The 7037-nt window shown below is 35.6% G+C and overlaps 1 protein-coding gene across 1 annotated transcript in view; it reads right to left on the bottom strand.

Annotated features, from left to right (window-relative positions):
- The window catches only part of lrtm1 (leucine rich repeats and transmembrane domains 1), a 12331-nt gene that overhangs the window by 4278 nt on the left and 1016 nt on the right, over positions 1 to 7037 (bottom strand). The gene's annotated exons all lie outside the window — the stretch shown is intronic.

The following is a 7037-nucleotide window of genomic DNA, read 5'->3' as shown; positions in this document are numbered from 1 at the left end:
CACACACACACATATATATATATATATATATATATATATATATGCCGTTTATTTATTTATTTGTTTATTTATTTAGGCTAGTGAGATGCCAAAAGTCAAGTGCTTAAGCACCATTTGGGAACAATGTGTGCACGTTCTTGATTTGTGCCAATCTATGAAGCTACCACAGTGTTTAGTATTGTGCGTGTGACTGCAATCATTCATGTGGTGATGTTTTTGATGCCATCTAATACTGGACATGGAAGCATTAGTAGACTAATGTTGGTGAAGCCAATATCAGAATCTGTAACTGCTCTTTTTAAGCAACATAAAACACCTCAGAGACATGTTACAGAGATTTCAAAATAGAGTGTCAACAAATTTGACACTCTGTAAAGTCTGCAGTCTCTAAGCCCATATTTAATGCTATATGCATATAGCTATATATAAGCCTAGAATAAAAATATATTAAATGAATTGTTACAAATTAAAATCAAAATTTTTGTTCACACATTTTGTGGCCTTTGGGCTTTTGTGTCATTTAATGTGACATTTTCCCCAAAGTCACAGTTAATATTGTATTTGTAAAAATTATTTATTTAGTGTCTTAGGGTTAGGGAGAGGTCAAATGGATTCAGTGTGGGAAAATTATTGGACTACAAAATAAATATCTGGCTTTTAACTGTTGCATTTACAAAGTGATTTACTGGACACTTACTACAATGCCAATCGCTCTCAACCTGAAGCTAAGTACTTTTTTAAGGGCACATGATACTCACCCTTGTGGAGTTTACTAAATAAGAATGTTTTTTAAAGCCCCAACCCTAGTCATAAAATCTCTGTCACACCACTGGACTGTCTGTGTGCATGTTTGCTTCCCCATGTTCTCTCAGTGACCCAGTTTCTGTCTCTAGTTGATTGTGTTCATGTGATTCAGGTGTGTCCTGTTAATAGTCCTCTACCCCATGTTTTTAAGTCCCTGTCTGTGCGTTCTGTCTTTGTCGTGTCTAAATTGTCATGTTTGTGTGTCACCAGCCATTCCTTGTTGTGGATATCCCCTGTGTTTGGATTTATTAAAGACTGTTGCTTTGATCCACGTCTCCACGTTCGTTCCCTCCGACACAGTTCCTGACAATCTCACTGTTTGATGAGAACCAACAAGCATTTAGATTGTGTTTCCCTTCTTTTACAGATATAACATTTGTGCAGTGTTTGGAGTAAATTTGTTCACTGACCTGAAGGGTTGCTAAATTAAGGACCCAAACGTCAGACTAATGAGAACAGGGCTGTCCTCCCTCCATATTTTCAGCCATATTTAATATTGTGTGTGTGTATATATATATATATATATATATATATATATATTTATATGTGTGTGTGTTTGTGTGTGAAAGCATGTGAACATGTTCAACAAAATTGATGGGCTCAAAGTAAAAGTAAAGGAACAAGTATTTCAAGGTAATGAACAGTCAGCACAATATCGTGTGCAGTTAATACATTCCTTGGTTTTTTAGCTTATATTTCATTTATTTGATTTGATTTGATTTAATATAATATGATTTTTTTTTTTTTTTTTTTTAAAATTTTTTTCCTAATTTGAAAAAACTTGCTTTTCCCCCCCTAATTTTATTCAACTCGCTAAAATGTTTTTGCCTTTTTAAATTATGGGATACATTTCGGGTACGGGGTTGATGGAGGTTGAAAGAAAAATAATTTTTAACAAATTAATTTGAATGTAAAAGATAAAGTAAATAAATAAATAAATAAACAAATGAATAAAGCATGTATGTATGTAGAAAATTGCATGCATGTATGTAGAAACTAATGTTGTTTTTAGTGAAATAATGAATTAGTGAGTTGATGAAAAGCTAGTAATTACTTAGATCGAAAGTAACAAAATAAACAAATGAGGCTGCACACTTATATCAAAATGAAATTGAAATATAGGTATAGATCTTATAATATCGTGATTATAAATCAAAGTGGTAACACTTTATAATAACTTTCATTAATAAATCATTAACAAACATTAAATAATGCTTAATGGATCATTAGTTAATATATATTCAAAGAGTTAGAAACGTGAGATAATGTGCTTGTTAATGTTTGCTAATAAATGTATTAAACATTAGATAATGTTTACAAAAATCATTATTTCATGTAAGTTAAGATGCTTACAAATGTCATTAAACTTTCAATTCCATATGATCAAGCACTTGTTGAAAATCTACAAATGATTTTAACAGATGTTATAAAATGATTAAAAGCTTGTGTCAATGCACAACAAAAATCATTATTTCATGTAAGTTAAGATGCTTACAAATGTCATTAAACTTTCAATTCCATATGATCAAGCACTTGTTGAAAATCTACAAATGATTTTAACAGATGTTATAAAATGATTAAAAGCTTGTGTCAATGCACAACACTTTAGCTGCTATTGAGGTGTGATACGGGTAAGGTTAGGGACACATTTGATGGTATGGGTTGGTTTTAGGGTTGGTTAAAGGGTCCGAAGTGTACAGGGGTCAATTTGATTACTATAAGGGAGCACGGTTCAATCTGTTTATATTATATTGTTTTGATAAATGAACAAGTATTTTCTTTTAAAAAATGTTTTCCCCTGTTTATTTATGATTCAAGGAATATCCTGTTCAATGATATACTGAAGAGTAGATTACTAATGTGAGTGTTGAGGCAATAAAAACATTTTTTTGCACCAAAATTACAATCTGTTATGTCTTTAGCAAGCATTTAGCTAAACTTAACCAGCCACCCTTTACACACACCTTGTTACATTAGCTAAAAGTCCAATGCCCATAAAGATCCTAAATGATTAGTAATCGTTTATAAACATTTACAAATGGTTAATAGTTTCAACTTTAGATTGGCTACTGCAAAAACATGAACAAATGATTAATAAATGATTAGTAAAGATGTGTGAATAGGGTAAATTCAGGTCTTTGGGGACATTTTTTTGCCATTGAGATGACATTATGTTCATAAAGGTATTAATGATTAGTAAACATTTATAAACATTTGCAAATGATGAATAGTTTCCACTTTAGATTGGGTACTGCAAAAACATGAACAAATAATTAAAGGCAGGGTATGTGATTTTTCAAAAACACTTTAGAAAACTGATTCGGGCCGAATAGCAAAACAAACTTGAAGCCAATCAGCAATAAGGGGCGTGTCTACTCATGATGTTGAGGAGAGAGCTTTCAGTGCACAGGATGGACATTAGCTGGGTGGAGAGCGCGTTCAGTGCATGGGATGGACATTAGCCGAGCCGAGCGACAGAGAGATAGAGATGGCGGATAAAAAACAAAAGAGGAAAATGTCTGCGGAACGATAAGGCAAGAAGTAGGACCCGTGTAAATATCGGATCAGCTTTCCAGCGCTGGAGAGAACTCAAGGAGCGGAGGCCTGTGATCGGACGCCGAGGTTGCTTTGTTTTTCTTCTCAATAGGTGAGTAACACTGTGTCTACAACAGCTAAAGTCTGCCTACACTGGACGCGATCAAACGACCGTTGAAAACCATTTGAAATTTGTGTCAGCACGTCATAAATAGAACCCGGCAGCAGTTTTCTGTCGGGGATTTGTTGCGCCGCGCCGCTCACGTCCGTAGACACGGTGTAACATTGGTTTTGCTTTGTTTCACAGAACTAATCGTTGCCTGGGTTGCGTACGTATATGTGGGGCGGAGCTATCAAAATAGGGGCAAGACCCTTTTGGGGTAGGGGCGTGTTTGTTTTGGTGATTTCAGATATCAACATTGGCTACCAGAAATCACTTACTCTGCCTTTAATGGATTATTGGTTAAGATGTGTAAATAGAGGTCTACACAACAAACAAAGACCAACAAATGAAGATCATATGAACTGAAAGTTTACTGACATTTGTAAGCATTTCAATTTACATTACATAATCACATGTTAATCATTAGGTAATGTTTAGTAAGTTCATCAGTAAACATTAACAATAACATTATCTCATATTTCTACACTGTAAAAAAAAAAAAAAAAATTTACGGAAAATAACTGATTTTTTCAGGTTGTTTTCTTTGATTTTGAATTGCAGTCAAAACTTAAAACGTAAAATTATCTTTGAATTAACTACTTGGCTGTTATTTTAAGTAATATGACATTAATGACAAATTACAGTAATTCACATTTTTTATACAGAAAAACTACTGTATGTATTTTTATAAAGTATGTTTTCTGTTTTCTTAAATTACAAACAAATGTATGTAAAATTACAAAAATAATCTGTAATTAATACAATAACAAAACCGTTAGTTTATGATAAAATGGTCAAATGACTGGCAGCAACAGCTGCCAAACAAAAACCATAAAATTAAAGTAAAATCTCATTTAAATGAGCTGAAAACACTGTTATTTTACAGGTATTTCCTGAATTTTTATGAGCAAACACCTTCACTGTAAAATTAACTAATTAACTAATTAATTAAACATCACATGACTGTTAGCAACAGCACATTAAACACTAACAGATCTCTCTAGATCTCAGCATCTTCACTCATTACAAACCAGTCTGACTTTATTTCTTTCATACAAAACTTCTCATTGAGAATTAACAGAGGTTTAGATTTTGATGTTTTATTGAAAATAATAAAGTTAGAAGTCACTGTTGTGGTGATGAGCATTTGCTTTAGTTGGGCTTCTGACCCTTGACTTTATAATGTAAGTTTATCTCTGACTGCTATAACTGTGTGTTTTTTAAGGCACGTTTGTTATAGCAAACATTGCTAGCGAAAAACCTGATCAGATAGACCTGTTAACTTATTAATGATGAGTTAGGAGTCATATAGTAGCCTGATTGCATCATGAGTATTGTTTCTGAATATGTTAAGCTTTTAATGTTGCTTTTTTTATTTTTATGAATGAATGAATGAATGATGCATTTATATAGCGCTTTATTGTGTATTGTTGTACACCCAAAGCGCTTTTTACAATCATGTGGGGGGGTCTCTCCTCAACCACCACCAGTGTGCAGCATCCACTTGGATGATGCGACGGCAGCCACAGGACAACGGCGCCAGTGCGCTCACCACACACCAGCTACAGGTGGAGAGGAGAGAGAGTCATAGAGCCAATCAAGTGGTTGGGGATTATTAGGAGGCCATGATAGACAAGGGCCAGGGGGGCAATTTGGCCAGGACACCGGGGTTACACCCCTACTCTTTACGAGAAGTGCCATGGGATTTTTAATGACCACAGAGAGTCAGGACCTCGGTTTAACGTCTCATCCGAAAGACGGCAGTCATGTGATGTTATGACAGTCAGGGATTCACTTTTTTTTAATCATTATATAGAAAGTGGTCTATATCTTGAATGGAGGCTTTTTACTCATACAAACATCAAGAATCAGCACATGAATCTCAACGATGGTGACAATCAACCAAAAGCTTGTTTTGTGATGATCAGAGCTGATCTGAATATTTTGTCGATTGTGACCATTGTTGATGTTCATATGCAGATTCTTTCTAAGCTAAATAATTTCTTCAAAATGACTTACAAACCTTCAAAATATCAAAGCAGGCCTACATTTCAAGCAGTAAAATTCTAAGACTACAACAAAATGAAATTAATAAATTTAACATGCTCGGACATTAGACATTTCTGATGAGTTTAGTGAATCAGGCCACTATACGATGACAAGATCGTCGTCAGCACGTCAACAACTTTATCTGATCAGAATTCTCCTCGTAGGTTTTGCTATAAGAAATGTGCTTTAGAAACGCACAGGTACAGCAGCCAAAGAAAAAATATAGTTGAAATGTGAAGGGTCAGAAGCCCAACTAATGCAAACACGTATCTCCACAACGGTGACTTCAAAATTGATTAATTTCAATAAAACATCAACATCTAAACCTCTGTTAATTCTCAATAAGAAGTTTTGTATGAAAGAAATTAAGTCAGTCTGGTTTGTAATGAGTGAAGTTTGTAACGCAACGTTTCGGACCGAAACTTTGCGATTAATAAAGTTTAAGAATTAGCAGGTATTGATAGTGTGCGGGTTCATTACTTATTTTTGATTCAACCAATATTCTGCCAAAAATAAATACATTCTCAAATATGTTAAAAATGTAATGTTTGAAATGAAAGAATTTAGAACATAAATATTTATATTGTAACTTATAATGTTAGCTGGTTCTTGTAAAGAGTGTGAACACCCTTAAACGTAAATGTTATCTGTTTACAGTATTTTAAATGTCATGTGACCATTAACTGACCAAGTGAACCATGACCATGCAAATGTGTCACTAAATCAAAATATTAACTTAAAATTTCATAGGGGACTTTAAGTATTTTACGTCTAAATGGTTCAGCTGACAAAAACATTTGGTAACCTCTGTTTTAGTCGGTTAATTCTTTGGAGCTTTGCTGCACTTCAGTACATAGAACCTAATAGACAAAAAAAAAAAAAAAAAAAACTCTTCAATTGTACAACAGCAGTTTTTTTTTACAACTTTTTAAACAGTTTTTTATTTATTTATGCTGAACTAGGGCTGGACAATAATTCAATATCAATATGTATCGCAATATAATTTTTTTCAGGACAGTGCCCACCAGGGGGGAGCAAGCCGTGGACGGTGTGAGCGCGGAGAGGAGCTCCGCCCCCTGCATCATGGCTGAGGGTGAGCTGACTATGGCGGGACATAAGGGCCAGAATATATAGGGAGATCAGTGTCAAAACGAGGGGGAGAGACCTCGGAATCCTCAGTTTAGCCCAGGAGGGGTTCCCGATCCCCTTAAGCCCAGGAAGGGCTCCTGATCCCCAGTTCCGCCCAGGAAGAACTCCTGATCCCCAATTCAGCCCAGTAAGGACTCCTGATTTCTCGTTAAGCCCAGGAAAGGCTCCTGATCCCCAGTTCCGCCCAGGAAGGGCTCCAGCCCAAGAGCTCTCTCCAGTGCCCGCTCCTCAAGAATGCCCCCCCTCCCACCTGCTCCGGCCTCCTCCAGCGTCACCATGGTCGGAGTCTCCCTCGCCTCCGCCTCCAGCCTCCGAGGCCCGGACTCTGCCTCGGCCC

The sequence above is a fragment of the Sinocyclocheilus rhinocerous genome, unplaced genomic scaffold, assembly GCF_001515625.1.
Source record: "Sinocyclocheilus rhinocerous isolate Xijiao unplaced genomic scaffold, SAMN03320098_v1.1 scaffold729, whole genome shotgun sequence".
In the NCBI taxonomy this organism is placed as follows: Eukaryota; Metazoa; Chordata; class Actinopteri; order Cypriniformes; family Cyprinidae; genus Sinocyclocheilus; species Sinocyclocheilus rhinocerous.
This window is presented reverse-complemented; position numbering and strand designations above follow the sequence as displayed.